General features: G+C 47.8%; 1 pseudogene; it reads left to right on the forward strand.

The window, feature by feature from the left end:
• Positions 1–8,716: 8,716 nt before the first annotated feature.
• On the forward strand, positions 8,717–14,090 carry LOC147092666 (NACHT, LRR and PYD domains-containing protein 3-like; annotated as a pseudogene).
• The last annotated feature ends 2,703 nt before the right edge of the window (positions 14,091–16,793 follow it).

Here is a 16,793-nt window from a genome sequence, read left to right on the forward strand (position 1 = left end):
TCGGCCTGGTCTGGTCCATTGTGACCGATGCCACTGTAGGGCCCTGATCGATACAAGATGGCGTCCACGCTGTCTGCTCACAAGATGGCGGACCCCACGAGGTCGGGCAAGATGGCGTCCAAGATGGCCGCTCCCACGGCGCACACGTGGAGGTGGCGGGTTTTCCGGCGGTTGGTTTTCCGGCGGGGTTCCCTCTGCACACCTTCCCGAAGTGCCCCTTCTTACCGCACTTAAAGCAGGTGGTGCCTTTCGCCGGGCACAGGTTTCTGGTGTGCTTTGGCTGCCCGCAGAAGTAGCAGTTGGGTCGCTGATGCGTCGCGGCTGTCTTAGGGCTTCTGGGGGGAGAGCGGGGCCCAGCCGGTGTCGGGCTGTCGGGCGGGAAAGATGCCTTCCAAGATGGCGACACCCTCGGTGCACACTTGGCGGCGTGGACGGCGCGGGCTGAAGAGTAGGTGTCCGAGTTTCTCGGGGATACATCCAGGGATCGCGCGGTGTCCGCAGCCTGTTTCAGGTCCAACCCCGTTTTTTCCAGCAGTCTTTGCCGGATGTAAGTGGAGCTGAGGCCTGTGATGAAGGCATCGCGAACAAGCTCGTCAGTGTACACTGCGGCTTTTACATCTCGGCACTTGGAGTCTTTGCCAAGCATTTTCAGGGTGCTTAGGAACTCCTCCACCGATTCCCCAGGTCGCTGTGTGCGGGTAGCGAGCAGGTGCCTCGCATACGCCTCATTCGTAGGCTGCTGGTAATGCGCCTTTAAGATGTCGCAGGCGGCCAGGTACATCTCGGCGTCTTGGATGAGGGGGTAAACCCGGTGGCTTACCCAATTCCGCAGAATTCCGAGTCTCATCCACGCAGCGTCCGTAGCGTCATTGACGGCTGCGGAATTGTCCAGGACGAATTCCATACACTCAAACCAGTGTCCGAAGCGTGCTGATGCGTCCGGAGCATGTTGATCCAAATCCAAACGTTCGGATTTCAGGAGTTGATCCATAGTGTTGAAAAATAAGTTAATAAAATTGATGTGCCTCAATAATTCCTAGACTCGAAGTTAGCAGAACAAAAACAAGGCTTTTATTAACTTAGAAAGTAACACGTAAGAGAGAGAGATGTCTTCCTTCTGGAGACTGAGGCCAGACTGAAGCTAGCTTACAAACGGGGCCAGGTATGGGCGGAGCCCTACACACAGCACATTCCAGCACATTCCAGTATACAATACAGCACATTCCAGTACACAATACAATGAGGTCTGGGGGAAGGGAAATGACACTGAAACCGATCTCAGTCACAGGCAGTGGTGAATGGAATATTTCATCACAAGGGGAAAGAGAGAGAGACGGGGAGAGAGAGAGAAACTGGGGGAGAGAGAGAGAGATGGGGAGAGAGAGAGAGAGACTTGTGGGGAGAGGGAGAGAGTGGAGGGAGAGGGAGAGAGTGGGGGGGAGAGAGACAGAGACTGGGGGGAGAGGGAGAGAGTGTAGGAGAGAGAGAGAGAGACTGGGGGAGAGAGAGACTGGGGGAGAGAGAGACTGGGGGAGAGAGAGACTGGAGGAGCGATAGAGAGACTGGGGGAGAGAGATAGAGACTGGGGGAGAGAGAGAGTGACTGGGGTGGCGAGGGGGAGATTGGGAGAGAGAGGGAGAGACTGGGGGGAGAGAGAGAGCGGCTGAGGGGGCGAGAGAGATGGGGAGAGAGAGAGAGAGAGACTGGGGCGATAGAGAGAGAGAGACTGAGGGGGAGAGAGAGAGCGACTCAGGGGGAGAGAGAGAGACTGGGGAGAGAGAGAGAGACGGGAGAGAGAGAGAGAGAGTAGAGGGATTGGAGGGAGAGAGAGAGAGAGAGACTGGGGGAGAGAGAAAGTGAGACTGGGGGAGATAGACGGGGAGAGAGAGAGAGACTGGGGGAAAGAGAGGGAGCGAGAGACTGGGGTGGAAGGGAGAGAGCGAGAGACGGGGGGGAAGAGTGAGAGCGAGAGACTGGGGGGAAGAGAGAGAGCGAGAGACTGGGGGGAAGAGAGAGAGCGAGAGACTGGGTGGAAGAGAGAGAGCGACCGGGGGGAAGGGGAAGGGGATGAAGGGGAAGGGGAAGGGGAGGAAGGGGAAGGGGAAGGGGGAGGAAGGGGGGAGGTGGGGATCAGGAGGGGGGAGCGGGGTGGAGGGAGGGGGAGGTGGGAGGGAAGGTGGGGTAGGGGAGGGAGGGAGGGGGTTGTAGGGATGGGAGGGGGTGGAGAAGGGGGGAGGTGGGGGAGTGGGGGAGGGAGGAGAGGGGGAGGGGGAGAGAGGGGAGGGAGAGAGGGGAGGGAGAGGGAAGGAGACAGAGAGATAGGGAGGAGAGAGAGACAGAGAGAGGGAAGGAGAGAGAGAGAGGGAAGGAGAGAGAGACAGAGAGAGAGAGGGAAGGAGAGAGAGAGGGGGTAGGGAGAGAGAGACAGACAGAGACAGAGAGGGTAGGAGAGAGAGAGAGACTGGGGGGAGAGAGAGAGACGGGGAGAGAGAAAGAGTAGAGTGACTGGGGGAGAGAGGGAGAGAGAGGGAGACGGGGAGATAGAGAGAGAGAGAGACTGGGGAGATATAGAGAGAGACTGAGGGGATAGTGATAGCGACTGAGGGGGAGAGAGAGAGACTGGGGGAGAGAGAGAGGGACAGGAGAGAGAGAGAGTAGAGAGACTGGGGGAGAAACAAGAGAGAGACTGGGGAGAGAGAGAGAATGGTGAGATAGAGAGAGAGAGAGAGAGAGAGACTGAGGGGGAGAGAGAGAGCGACTGAGGGGGGAGAGAGAGAGAGACAGGGAGAGAGAGAGAGGCATAGACTGGGGAGAGAGAGAGATTGGGGAGATAGAGAGAGAGATACTGAGGGGGGAGAGAGAGCGCGACTGAGGGGTAGAAAGAGAGACTGGGGGTGAGAGAGAGAGACGGGGAGAGAGAGGGAGAGTAGAGAGACTGGGGGAGAGAGAGGAGAGAGACAGGGGTGAGAGAGAGAGAATGGGGAGATAGAGAGAGGGAGAGAGACTGAGGGAGAGAGAGACTGGGGGAGAGAGACGGGGAGAGAGAGAGAGAGACTGGGGGAGAGAGCGCGAGAGAGAGACTGGGGGGGAGAGAGAGAGACCGGGGGGAGGGGTGGGGGTGAGAGAGAGAGCGCCTGAGGGGAGAGAGAGAGAGATGGGGAGAGAGAGAGAGCGAGACTTGGGGGGAGCGGGAGAGAGTGGAGGGAGAGGGAGAGAGTGGGAGAGAGAGAGAGAGACTGGGGGGAGAAGGAGAGAGTGGGTGGGAGAGAGTGTGAGACTGGGGTGAGAGAGAGACTGGGGGTGAGAGAGACTGGAGGGCAGAGAGAGAAAGAGTGGGGGGAGAGAGAGACTGGGGGAGAGAGCGACTGGGGGAGAGAGAGTCTGGAGGAGCGAGAGAGAGTCTTCGGGAGAGAGAGAGAGACTGGGGGAGAGAGAGAGTGACTGGGGGGGAGAGAGAGAGACTGGGAGAGAGAGAGAGACTGAGGGGGAGAGAGAGAGCGACTCAGGGGGAGAGAGAGAGACTGGGGAGAGACAGAGAGTTGGGAGAGGGAGAGAGAGAGTAGAGACATTGGGGGGAGAGAGAGGAGAGAGACTGGGGAAAGAGTGAGAGAGAGAAGGTGAGAGAGACAGAGAGGGAAGGAGAGAGAGACAGAGAGGGATGGAGAGAGAGACAGAGAGGGAGAGGGAAGGAGAGAGAGAGAGAGACAGAGAGGGAAGGAGAGACAGAGAGAGAGAGGGAAGGAGAGACAGAGAGAGAGAGAGGGAAGGAGAGAGAGACAGAGAGAGAGAGGGAAGGAGAGAGAGAGAGAGAGAGGGAAGGAGAGACAGAGAGAGAGAGGGAAGGAGAGAGAGAGAGAGGAAAGGGCAGAGAGACAAAAACGGAAGTTAGGCAGTGGTAGACATTTAAAGAGATATTTCATAACGCTCAAGAAATGTATATTCCACTTTGAAAGAAATAATCTACCAGAGAGATAAGCCATCCGTGGCTAACTAAGAAAAGGCGTGCAATGTTGTGAAGAATAATGCTTGGCCAGATGATTGGGAATTTTACCGAAACCAGCAAAGGGTGACGAAAGAATTATGAAGAGGGAGAAAATAGATTATGAGTGTAAACTAGCAAGAAATGTAAAAACACACAGTGAAAGCTTCGACAAATATATAAAAAAGGAAGAGAGTAGCTAAAGTAAACGTTAGTCCCTTAGAGGATGAGACTGGGGAATTAATAATGGGAAACAAGGAAATGGTTGAGACTTTGAACACATATTTAGTTTCGGTCTTCACTGTAGAAGATACTAAAAGCATCCCAATAATAGTACATAATCAAGGGGCAAAAGGGAGGGAGGAACTTCAAAACAATCACTCTAACCAGAGACAATGTGCGAGACAAACTAATGGGATTGAAGGCTGTCAAGCCCCGTGGACCTGATGGCCTGCATCTTAAGGTTTTAAAACAGGTGGCTGCAGTGATAGTGGATGCACTGGTTGTAATATTCCAAAATTCATATGATTCTGGAAAGTTCCCAGCGGATTGTAAACCGCAAATGTAACGCCCCTATTCAGGAAAGGAGGGAGACAGAAAGCAGGAAATTATAGGCCTGTTAGCATAACATCTGTCATAGGGAAAATGCTGGAATCGATTATAAAGCGAATAGTAGCACGACATTTAGAAAATCATAATATAATCAAGCAGAGTCAACATGGTTTTATGAAAGCAAAATCATGTTTCACAAATTTATTAGTGTTCTTGGAGGATGTAACGAGCAGGGTGGTTCAAGTGGAACCAGTAGATGATTGTATTTGGAATTCAAAAAGGCATTCGATAAGGTGCCACATAAAAGATTGTTGCACAAGATAAGTGCTCACTCTGTTGGGGGTAAAATATTAGCATGGATAGAATATTGGCTACCTAACAGAAAACCGAGAGTCGGGATAAATGGGTCATTTTCAGGTTGGCAAACTGTAACTAGCGGGGTGCCTCAGGGATCAGTGCTGGGGCCTAAACTATTTACAATCTATAATAATGATTTGGATGAAGCGGCCACGTGTTGTGTAGCCAAATTTGCTGACGATATAAATATAGGTGGGAAAGCAAGATGTGAGCAGGATACAAAGGGGCAGCAAAGTGGTATCGATAGGTTAATGAATGGGAAAATTAGCAGATGGAGTATAATGTGGAAAATGTGAGGTTATACACTTTGGTATGAATAATAGAAAAGCAACATTGTGGCGGAGCCACCAAGGGTCTCAGAACAATTAGTAATAACCCCTTTAACTACAGTGTAGTGCAGCTGTGGACTGCACCTTTAAACTGCCTGTTAACTGTACTGTATTGTGTTTTCCTGCACTCCACGTGATGACGTCATGACGCCGATCACATGACCGCCAGTGGCGCGAAGAACGCGATGACGTCATGACGTCAGCTTCCAGAATCTTCCAGTCGTCGTCGAGTGCCCAGCAAGCTGAGTAGACCTGTGTACCGCTTCTCCTATAGTTTCCCTGTTAACTTCGTTGTTCATTAAAACCTGTTGATTAGATTCATCGAGTCGAATACCTTATTCAGATAGGAACCTCCGTTCCTACAACATCTTATTTAAATGGAAAGAGAATACAAGATGATGTGGTACAGAACGATTTGGGTGTCCTCGTAAATGAGACACAATAGCTTAGCATGCAGGTGCAGCAAGTAATTAGGAAGGCAAATGGAATGTTGGCCTGTATTGCTAGGGGGATGGAGTATAAAACTAGGGACATCTTGCTACATCTGTACAGGGCGTTGGTGAGAGCACACCTGGAGTACTGCGTACAGTTTTGGTCACCTTATTTAAAGAAGGATACACTTGCATTGGCGGGTGTTCAGCGAATGTTCATTGTGTTGATTCCTGAGATGAAAGGTTTGCCTTATGAGAAAAGGTTGTGCAGGTTGGGTCTATACTCATTGGAGTTTAGAAGAATGAGTGGTGAGCTTATTGTAAAATATAAGATTCTGAGGGGGCTTGACAGGGTAGATGCTGAGAGGATGTGTCCTCTCATGTGAGAATCCAGAGCTAGCGGACATAGTTTCACGATAAGGGGTCGCCCATTTAAGAGGGACATGAAAAGGAATTTCTCCTCTCAGAGGGTCGTGAATCTTTGGAATTCCCTACCCCACAGAGCAGTGGCGGCTGAGTGAGTGAATATATTCAAGGCTGAGATAAAAAGTTATATGAGCTACAGGAGAGTCAAGGACTATGGGGAACAGGCAGGAAAGTGGAGTTGATGCCAAGATCATATCAGCCATGATCTTATTGAATGGCAGAGCCGTCTCGAGGGGACGAATAGCCTACTCATGCTCCTATTTCTTATGCTCTTATGCAGCCCACCTACTGCTCCTCTCAGTATATCCACATGAACACGTTCAATAATCTCTGGACCCCACTTACACTGCCCCTTCCGTGTCCTTCCCTGGCAAATAAACCCCTCTCTGTTACCTTCGGATGAAAAATTTCACCCCGATTTCCCTTCTCAATCCTCACTTCAGAATTTCACTTGATCCGTTATTAAATACTTGTTGTCTGTGAGTCTCTTTCCTTCATTAGTTTAATGCATTCCGTTCAATGTATGGATCAATATGTCAACATCCTATATCTCATCCCACAAACAATACATATCCAACTCTCATGCACTTTCCCCTGTCTTAACTCCTGGCACTTATAACCATATTTCTAATTCTCCTCAGTAAATTCAATGTTGCAAAAGCACGCTTCCTGTGGTCAGCTGACTAGAACTTCACACAATATCCAAGACATCCTGCAAACGCACTAATACAATAACAGTGGAACTTCTGTCCAATCTGCCCCTCTCCCAGTGAACACAATAACCCAGATAACCTGCACACGGCCTGATACAATAATAGTAGAACTTTTTATAGAAGTATCATAGTATGATACAGCTGAGAAGGAGGACATTTGGCCCATTGTGCCTCTAGCCAGCTCTTTGGAAAGCTCTCCAATTAGACCCAGTCCCCTACTCTTTCCAGATAGCCCTGTATTTTCCCCTTAAAGTAGTCATACAATTCCCTTTTGAATCTTAGTTTTGAAGCTGTTACCACCACCCTTTCTTGCAGTGCATTCCAGATCATCATAACTCACTGCATTAAAACATTTTGGCCTCTGATTCTTTTATCAATCACTTCCAATCTGTGTCCTCTGTTTACCGACCCTTCTGCTGCTGGAAACAGTTTCTCCTAATTTAATCTATCAAAAAACTACCTTATTTCGAACACCTATCAAATCTCCTCTTAACCTTCTATGCTGTAAGGAGAACAGCTCCGGTGTTTCGAGACCCTCCACATAACTGCACGCCATCATCCTTGGTTATTTGCTAATAAAACTTTTATAGGCCATTGTTCATTTTCAAGCGCTGTTTCCATTAGCTGAGTTTTAATTTCTACGCACACCTCTGTTGAAGCTGTGAATGATATTTCGCAACAGTTTACTGAATATTGAAATCGGATTAAGCAGTTGCTTTTAAGTCAAATCAATTAACATTAGGAAGAAAGTTCTGGCTGTTTTAATTGAAGATGTTCAACAGAAACACAAGGAAACACGCTGGGTACAAACTGAAACACTGAGGGTGAACACTATCCTAATAAAGGAGAATGTTAAGATTTTCAGGCTGGTTGATCAATACGCTGAGCTAACGCTCAATTCTACTGTTCAAGATCGGACACTTGTAGAATATGAACTGCTGGCAAGAGGCCGAGACAATGAAGAGTGGAGTGAGAAACATTTCAGGAGAGAACTGGAGAAAATTCGATCTGATCAATTGTGCCAGGGCAGTTGTTCCCCGAGAAAATCAAATCTGGGAGTCCAGCAGCAGTGAGCGGAGTGCCAGGGATTGGAAAAACAACAATGGTACGAAAAAGATTGTTCATGACTGGGCCACTGGGAAAATATAACTACACTTTCAATTTGTTTACAGCTTTAAATTGCGGGATTTGAACGCTATTAACTGTAGAATAAACCTGAGGAATCTGATCCTGGATCTGTATCGTTACTTTGGAAATATTCTGGGAGAGGTCTGGAAGAACCCAGAGAGTTTGCTGTTTATATTCGATGGTCTGGATGAATTCAAGGACGGGATCGATTTTGCTGACAATCGGAGTAATACAGAACCTCAGCACATGTGCACAGATCCCGAATGCTGTTGTGAAGTGTCTGACATTGTGTACAGTTTAATACAGCACAAACTGTTCCCAGGATGTTCAGTGCTAGTGACTAGCCGCACCACTGCATTACACTTATTGGAAAAAGCTGAGATCAGTTTCTGGGCTGAAATCCTGGGATTTGTTGGTAAAGAGCGGAAGGAATATTTCAACACGTTTTTTGAAGATCACACGGTGGCAACAGCTGTTTATAAACACGTGGAGGAGAACGAGATCCTGTACACCATGTGCTACAACCCTTCCTACTGCTGGATCCTCGGTTTGGCACTGGGTCCCTTCTTTAAACAAAGCGACAGGAAACAGCAGCGAGTTCACAAGACAATCACCCAACTATATTCCTACTATATTTACAACATTCTAAAAAACCACGGCCGCGAGATTAAAAGCCCCCGAGATGTGTTACTGATGATGGGTGAGATGGCCTTCACAGCAGTTACTGAGAAGAGGATTGTGTTTAGAAATGGAGGTTTGATCAAGTACAATCTGCAACCTTCCCAGTTCCTCTCTGAGTTCATGATGGAACTCTTAGAGAGAGCTGATTCTGCCCAGAGTGTGGTGTACACATTCCCGCACCACACCATCCAAGAGTTTATAGCCGCACTCGCACAATTCCTGACTCCAGATCCCGGGGACATCTGGAAACTCCTCAGTGAATCCCACAGGAAACAAGATGGGTGATTTGAGATATTTCTCCGTTTTGTTCCTGGTCTCTCATCCCCACAGGCAGCTCAATACCTGGAGGAGTTTCTGGGTCAATTTCTTCATCAGACCATCTGCCGAGTGATTGACTGGGTGAAGGAGAAGGTTGAAGGTCAGATTGGAGACACGGAAAGTGAAGCTGGTAAAAGAAAGCCCCTGAACATATAGCACTACCTGTTTGAGTCTCAAAATACAGCACTGGCTCTGGCCACAGTAGGACCTGTGGGAACACTTACATTTCGTGGATTGACATTGACCCCGATTGACTTCGTGGTCCTGTCTCATGTTATTGAACTCTGTGATGCAATAAAACACCTTGATCTGGAGAACTGCTCCATTCAGTGTGAACGACTCCAGCGTTTCGGACCCGTACTGCACAAATGCCGGGAGTTGAGGTAACTGTTAATGTGTCTCTAACTGTTGGGTGAATTGTAGAACAGTCATGGATTATGTTGTTGCTCCATATTGAAGGGAAACAAACAGTTCAGTTCAACCTGAGAGAAGCAGATTCAACACATATATGACTATTAATAACAGGATCGGATAGCAATTCCCAAAATACTGCTAAATGAAAAATGGATTCTTGTGAACAAGTAGGAATTTTACAGTCTTTATCGGATCAGCAATTACAGGTCACTGAGGTTCTGATAATTTAATTATAATAAGTCTTATTTGAAAATGTTGGACGCCTGAATGCAGATATAAAATAAAAGCCGTCAGTAAAGATAAAATTAATTAAAATATTTTCCACATCCACTATTTTAACCAGAAACAGTACAGAAACCCAAGTTCAAACAACTAACAGTTACATACTTAATCCAATACAGTCTAGGAGGTGTCTTGTCGTCGGGGAGTTTTCCTGGATTGGGAATATTTGGGAAACGAGAATCCTTTCAGCTGCTAATGTTTACAATTATTCACATCCTGAATATTAAGAAAAGAATGACAATCAGGATATTAAATGTGCCAGTAAAAAGGTTCCAATCTAACGTGTTGTGGGGTAGTAGACCCGGAGTACAGACACACACCGGCTAGCATTGGGGTCTCGCACACAGCGGGCGGCTCCTGGGTAAACCCCGGGGCAGTAAACCCGGGAATTCCCCATAATCTGCCCCCTTGGTGTTCAGACCCGCTCGCGGAGGGAATTTCCGAAAATTCCCCAGAACTGTCGGGCCAGTTACACCTGAAATAAATGTACAGCCAGTGTAATGGGGAATAATGTGACAGACTACCCTTCCCTATAAACTAGGGGCTCAGGGATATTAAAAATTTGTAACGGGACAGAATAAACTCTCCTTGTTTCACAAAACCCTGGGGGTGGATTTTACGGCAGCAGTTAGCGCCGTTTCACAATATAACTCACCCCGAGATATTATACAGTGTAATATAATGCACAGAGTATAAAATATATGGAATCACTGCTTTATTATTTAATTCCGGGAACATCGGCCCTTTCCCATAAACTCCGGTATTTAAGGAGCAGCAGAAATGAAACAAATTTACCCAAACATGAGGTGCCGGTCACGGAGTTCCAGGAGGCTAATTCTGATCATCAGGGAATGAAAGCGGACTGAGGGACATTTAAAGGCTTCACACAGACAGCACTTTATTTAATAAATAAAATTCCTGACGGTCCCTGATTATATGCACAGTTGGACAGAGTGACATTGATTGTCTGTTACAGGAAAACCGGGTTATTAATTTCCTGAAGAAATTTCAGTGATTGCTCTAATATCCGAGAGAGAAAAATATACCAGATCCAGGGTTTCATGCAGTTTGTTTCTCCCGCTCTGTGTTTAGACTGAAAGAAAATAAACTGGGAGATTCTGGAGTGAAGCTGTTGTCTGCGGCTCTGAGGAACCCGGACTGTAAAATACAGGAACTGGAGTAAGTACCAGACTGTGTGAGATTGTGTTTGTAATAACTGAATGTCTGACACTGTACATTATTATTACTAACAGTAATAGTGTTATTAATAAACATTGGGGATTTACTCTGATTCCTGTTATTTCTCTCTCTGATCCCCAGTCTATGGGGTATCGGTCTTACAGCCTCTTGTGCCGGGAATCTCGCCTCCGCTCTCAGTACAAACTGGTCACTGACGGTTCTGAACCTGAGTTTTAGTAAACTGGGAGATTCAGGATTGAAACTACTGTCTGTGGCTCTCAGGAACCAGGACTGTAAAATACAGGAACTGGAGTAAGTAAGAGACAGTGTGAGATAGTGTTTATAATAACTGGATGTCTGACACTGTAAATAATTATTAGGATCAGTAATAGAGTTATTAATGAACGCTGTGGATTTACTCTGATTCCTATTATTTCTCTCTCTGATCCCCAGGTTGGTTGATGTCGGTCTTACAGATTCTTCTGCCGAGGATCTCACCTCTGCTCTCAGCACAATCCGGTCACTGACGGTTCTGAAACTGAGTAATAATAAACTGGGAGATTCAGGAGTGAAACTACTGTCTGCGGCTCTGAGGAACCCGGAGTGTAAAATACAGGAACTGGGGTAAATTCCAGACCGTGTGAGATTGCGTTTATAATAACTGAATGCCTGACACTGTGCATTATTATTAGTATCATTAATAGAGTTATTAGCAAACTCTGATTCCTGTTAATTTTTCTCTCTCTGATCACAGGCTGGATAATAACGATTTCACAGATTATTGTATCGAGCATCTCACTTTCGCTCTCAGTACAAACCGGTCACTGACAGTTCTGAACCTGAACAAGAATCAATTTGGAGATTCAGGAGTGAAACTTCTGTCTGTGGCTCTGAGGAACCAGGACTGTAAAATACAGGAACTGGGGTAAGTACCAGTCTTTGAGATTGTGTATATAATAACTGGATGCTTGACACTGTATATTATTACTAGCTGAAGTGCCCGGCGGTGCCGAGGCTTTTTCGAGTGCATGTTGTTGTTGGAAGAGAGAGAGAGAGCGACTGGGGGGAAGAGAGAGAGCGACTGGGGGGGAGAGAGAGAGCGACTAAGAGGAAGAGAGAGAGCGACTGGGGGGAAGAGAGAGAGCGACTGGGGGGAAGAGAGAGAGCGACTGGGGGGAAGAGAGAGAGCGACTGGGGGGAAGAGAGGGAGGGGAGGGGAGGGGGGAGGGGGAGGGGAGGGGGGGAGGGAGGGGGAGGGGAGTGACGGGGAGGGGGAGGGACGGCGGGGGGGAGGGGAGGGAGGGCGGGGAAGGGGGGGAGGGGAGGGGGAGGGCGGGGAAGGGAGGGGGGAGGGGAGGGGGGAGGAAGGGAGGGCAGGGGGAGGGGAAGGGAGGGCGGGGGGAGGGGAGGGCGGGGAAGGGAGTGCGGGGGGGAATGGAGGGGGGAGGGCAGGGGGGGACAGGGAGGGGAGGGAGGGCGGGGTCGCCCCCCCAGGTGAAGACCGCCGATTGCGCGCGCAGCAGGAGCTGAGACGCGGCGTCTCTCTCGGCCGGCGGGCCCGGTTGCCAGGGTAACCGTGACGCTGACCAAGCCAGAGAGAGAGACGCCACGTCTCAGCTGCTCCTGCTGCGCGCGCGGCCCCCCAGCCCCCCGCCCGAGGGTCGCGGCCATCCCCCACCCGAGGTGAAGACCGCCGATTGCGGCTGTGCGAGACGTCCGGCGGACCCGGTTGCCAGGGTAACGCTGGACGCTCAGCAAGCCCCGCCCCCCGGCCAGCCAGAGAGAGACAGCACGTCTCAGCTCCTGCTGCGCACGCACCCTAGTGGTGCTGGGCTGAGGCTCGGCCCTCCAGCCTTCGAGTGGGGCCGGGAGGTGCCTAGCTCGGGCGTGGGTGCGGAGCAGACGCCGAGGCTTCTAGGCCTACCTGGAAAAACGGGGAAAGGTAGGAAAATTAATGAGATTAGATAAGTTAATTACTTTCTAAATCATTTTTTTAAAAAACAATATGTGTTTTAAAAGCAACGTTTTTTTTTAAGACGCAGAAAGCGGGAAAAAGAAAGGAAAAGTTTGGAATCAAGATGGCGGCGACTCACCTCGGTTCAGAGCGATAAAGCCCGGCCACACACGCACCGATTGGCCCGGCAGCACACGCCAGCAACCCGGCATACGATTGGTCGAGCTCGAGGTCACTCTGTCGCTAATGAGTGGATAATGAGATGCTAATGAGCGGAACGTTGAAGGTTTTTGGGATATCGCGGGCGCAATTTTAGCCCGGCCGAAACGTAAATACGCTTAAAACCGTCTCGGAAGCGTAAGCTTTCTTTGGAGGTAACGCGCGCGTAGGTACGCCCTGTAACTTTCGAGCACATACCCGCAAGACGCACACGCAATGACAGACAGAATGACAGACAGAATGACAGAATGACAGACAGAATGACAGACAGAATGACAGAATGACAGACAGAAGTACCGATTTATATATATAGATTAGTGTCAGTAATAGTGTTTCTATTAAATGCTGGGGATTTCCTCTGATTCCTGTTATTTCTCTCTCTGATCACCAGGCTGGATAATATCAGTTTGACTGGTTCTTCTGCCAAGGATCTCGCCTCCGCTCTCAGTACAAACTGGTCATTGACCAAGCTGGACCTGAAACATAATAAATTTGGAGATTCTGGAGTGAAGCTACTGTCTGCGGCTCTGAGTAATCCGGACTGTAAAATAAAGCAACTGAAGTAACTACCAAAATGCGTGACATTGTGTTTATAGTAACTGGATGTCTGAAATGTTAGATATTTATTATTATCAGTAACTTTGTTATTAATAAATACAAGGTATTTAATTTGATTCATGTTATTTCTCTCTCTGATCCCCAGCCTGTGTGATGTCAGTCTTACAGATCCGTGTGTCGAGGTTCTCGCCTCTGCTCTCAGTACAAACCGGCCACTGATCGCTCTGGACATGAGATCAAACTCCTTCACAGACAAATCTGTGCCCACTGTCCGCCGCCTCTTACTGACCTGCAAAATGCTGGAGCAGAGCGTGTGAGTGTTTCGGTTAATGTTTAATGCAAAAAATAAAGTATAGATGGAATTCAGTCAATTTTATGGGTAATATTTGTCTGTAATTATTGAAATATTAACCCCAGACTGCATGTGATTTACACTGTTGTGCAATCATTTTATTTCCTGTATAATCATTAATCTGTTTCAGGCTGTGGAGAAATCAGTTCAGTTCACATGGAGAGAGACACCTCGAGTCACTGCGGGGATCCAGATGTGGACTGAGAGTGGAAGGGTGAACATTTCAATTGATGACCATCACTGCTTTCATTATAGAGATAGGAACAGGAGTAGGCCATTCGGCCCTTCGAGCCTGCTCCGCCATTCAATGAGATCATGGCTGATCTTCGTCTGAGATCATAGTTGATCTTACCAGTTCAGTACCCCGTCCCCGCCTTTTCTCCGTAACCCTTAATCCCCTTAGCCTTCAGAAATATATCCAATTCTCTCTTGAAAATATTTATTGAATTAGCCTTCACAGCCCTCTGTGGCAGGGAATTCCACAGGTTCACCACTCTTTGAGTGAAGAAATTCTTCCTCATCTCTGTTTTAAATGATTTGCCCGCTATTTTTAGACTGTGGCCCCTGGTTCTGTGCTCCCCTGCCATTGGAAACATTCTCTCTGAATTCAGCCTGTCCAGGCCTGCCATAATTTTATATGTTTCGATGAGATCCCCTCTCAATCTTCTAAACTCCAGTGAGTACAAGCCCAAACTATTCAATCTCTCCTCGTAGGTCATTCTCGCCATTCCAGGTATCAGCCTGGTGAATCGCCGCTGCAATCTTTCCATGGCAAGAACATCCTTCCGCAGATGGGGCGACCAAAACTGTACACAATACTCCAGATGCGGTCTCACCAGCACCTTGTACAGCTGTAGTAAGGTATCCCTATTCCTATACTCGAACCCCCTTGATATGAAGGCCAACATACCATTTGCCTTCTTAATCGCCTGTTGCACCTGCATGCTCTCCTTCAGTGACTGGTGCACAAGAACACCCAGGTCCCTCTGCACTTCCCCATCTCCCAATCTATTGCCATTTAGATAATAATCCACCCTCCTGTTTTTACCCCCAAAGTGGATAACCTCGCATTTATCCACATTATAGTGCATCTGCCACGTATCCGCCCATTCCCCCAACCTGTCCAAATCGCACTGTAGCCTCCTGACATCCTCATCAGAGCCCACCCCTCCTCCTAGTTTAGTGTCGTCAGCGAATTTGGAAATATTGCATCCAATTCCCTGATCCAGATCATTTATATATATTGTGAACAGCTGGGGTCCCAGGACAGATCCTTGCGGCACCCCGCTGGTCACTGCCTGCCACTCCGAAAACGAGCCGTTTATTCCAACTCTCTGTTTTCTATCCGCCAGCCAGTTCTCTATCCACGTTAATACTTTGCCACCAATCCCATGAGCCTTAATTTTGCATGATAATCTTTTGTGTGGAACCTTATCGAAGGCTTTCTGGAAGTCAAGGTACACCACATCCACTGGCTCTCCCCCATCTATTTTACCAGTTACTTCCTCAAAAAATTCCAGCAGATTAGTCAAACAAGATTTACCCTTTGTAAATCCATGTTGACTCTGTCCGATCCTTTCCCCATTTGTCAAGTGCTCCGCTATTTTATCCTTAATAATGGACTCTAGCATTTTGCCCACAACCGATGTAAGGCTTACTGGTCTATAATTCCCTGCTTTCTCTCTACCCCCCTTTTTAAATATTGGGTTAAAATTAGCTACCCTCCAATCCACGGGTACTGTTCCCGAGTCAATGGAGTTCCGGAAGATGATCCTTAGAGCATCTGCTATCTCCAGGGCCACCTCCTTAAGTACCCTAGGATGTAGTTTATCAGGCCCCGGGAATTTGTCGGCCTTCAGTCCCCTCAACTTACCCAACACCATATCCCTAGAGATACTAATTTCTGTCAGCTCCTCCCTCTCATTAGTCCCTATGTTTGCCGATATTCCTGGGAGGTTATTTGTGTCCTCCTTTGTGAATACAGAACCAAAGTATGAGTTTAATTGGTCTGCCATTTCCTTATTCTCCATTATATATTCTCCCGAATCGGACTGCAAGGGACCGACTTGGGATTTTACCAGTCTTTTCCTCCTGATATACCGATAAAAGCTTTTGCAGTCTGTCTTTATGTTTGCTGCAAGTTTACTTTCGTATTCTATTTTCCCCTTCCTGATTAATCCCTTTGTCCTCTTTTGCTGTATCCTGTACTGCCCCCAGTCTTCCGGTCTGGTGCTTTTTTTTGCCAGTTGATATGCACTTTTTTTTGATTTTATGCTGTCCCTAATTTCCCTCGTTATCCACGGTTGAGTCACCTTTTTAGGTTTATTTTTATGCCAAACCGGTATAAACATGTTCTGGAATTCTTCCATTCTATCTTTGAATGCTTGCCATTGTCTATCCACTGTCAATCCCCCCAGAAACACCACCCAATCAATCTTACCCAATTCCCGTCTCATACCCTCGTAATTCCCTTTATTTAAGTTCTGGACCTTAGTCTCTGATTCAATTTCCTCACTCTCCATCTCGACTGAGAGCTCGATCATATTATGATCGCTCTGACCCAAGGGGCCTCGTACAAGAAGATTGCTGATAAGTCCCTTCTCATTGCACAATACCCAGTCTAAAATGGCCTGATCTCGAGTCGGCTCCTTGACATATTGGTCCAGATAACCGTCCCGAAAACATTCCAGGAATTCCTCCTCCTCAGAATTTTTACTAATTTGGGTAGTCCAATCAATATGTAAATTAAAGTCACCCATGATGACAGCTGTGCTCTTATCGCACGCTTCCCTAATTTCCCTTTTTATGCCTTCCCTCAACTCCATATTACTATTTGGAGGCCTATATATCACACCCACTAACGTTTTCCTCCCCTTGCTATTTCTCATTTCTACCCATACAGATTCCGTTTCATCCGAGTT

Source organism: Somniosus microcephalus, unplaced genomic scaffold, assembly GCF_052327205.1.
Source record: "Somniosus microcephalus isolate GS21.2 unplaced genomic scaffold, FLI_Smic_1.0 unresolved_chr2, whole genome shotgun sequence".
NCBI lineage: Eukaryota > Metazoa > Chordata > Chondrichthyes > Squaliformes > Somniosidae > Somniosus > Somniosus microcephalus.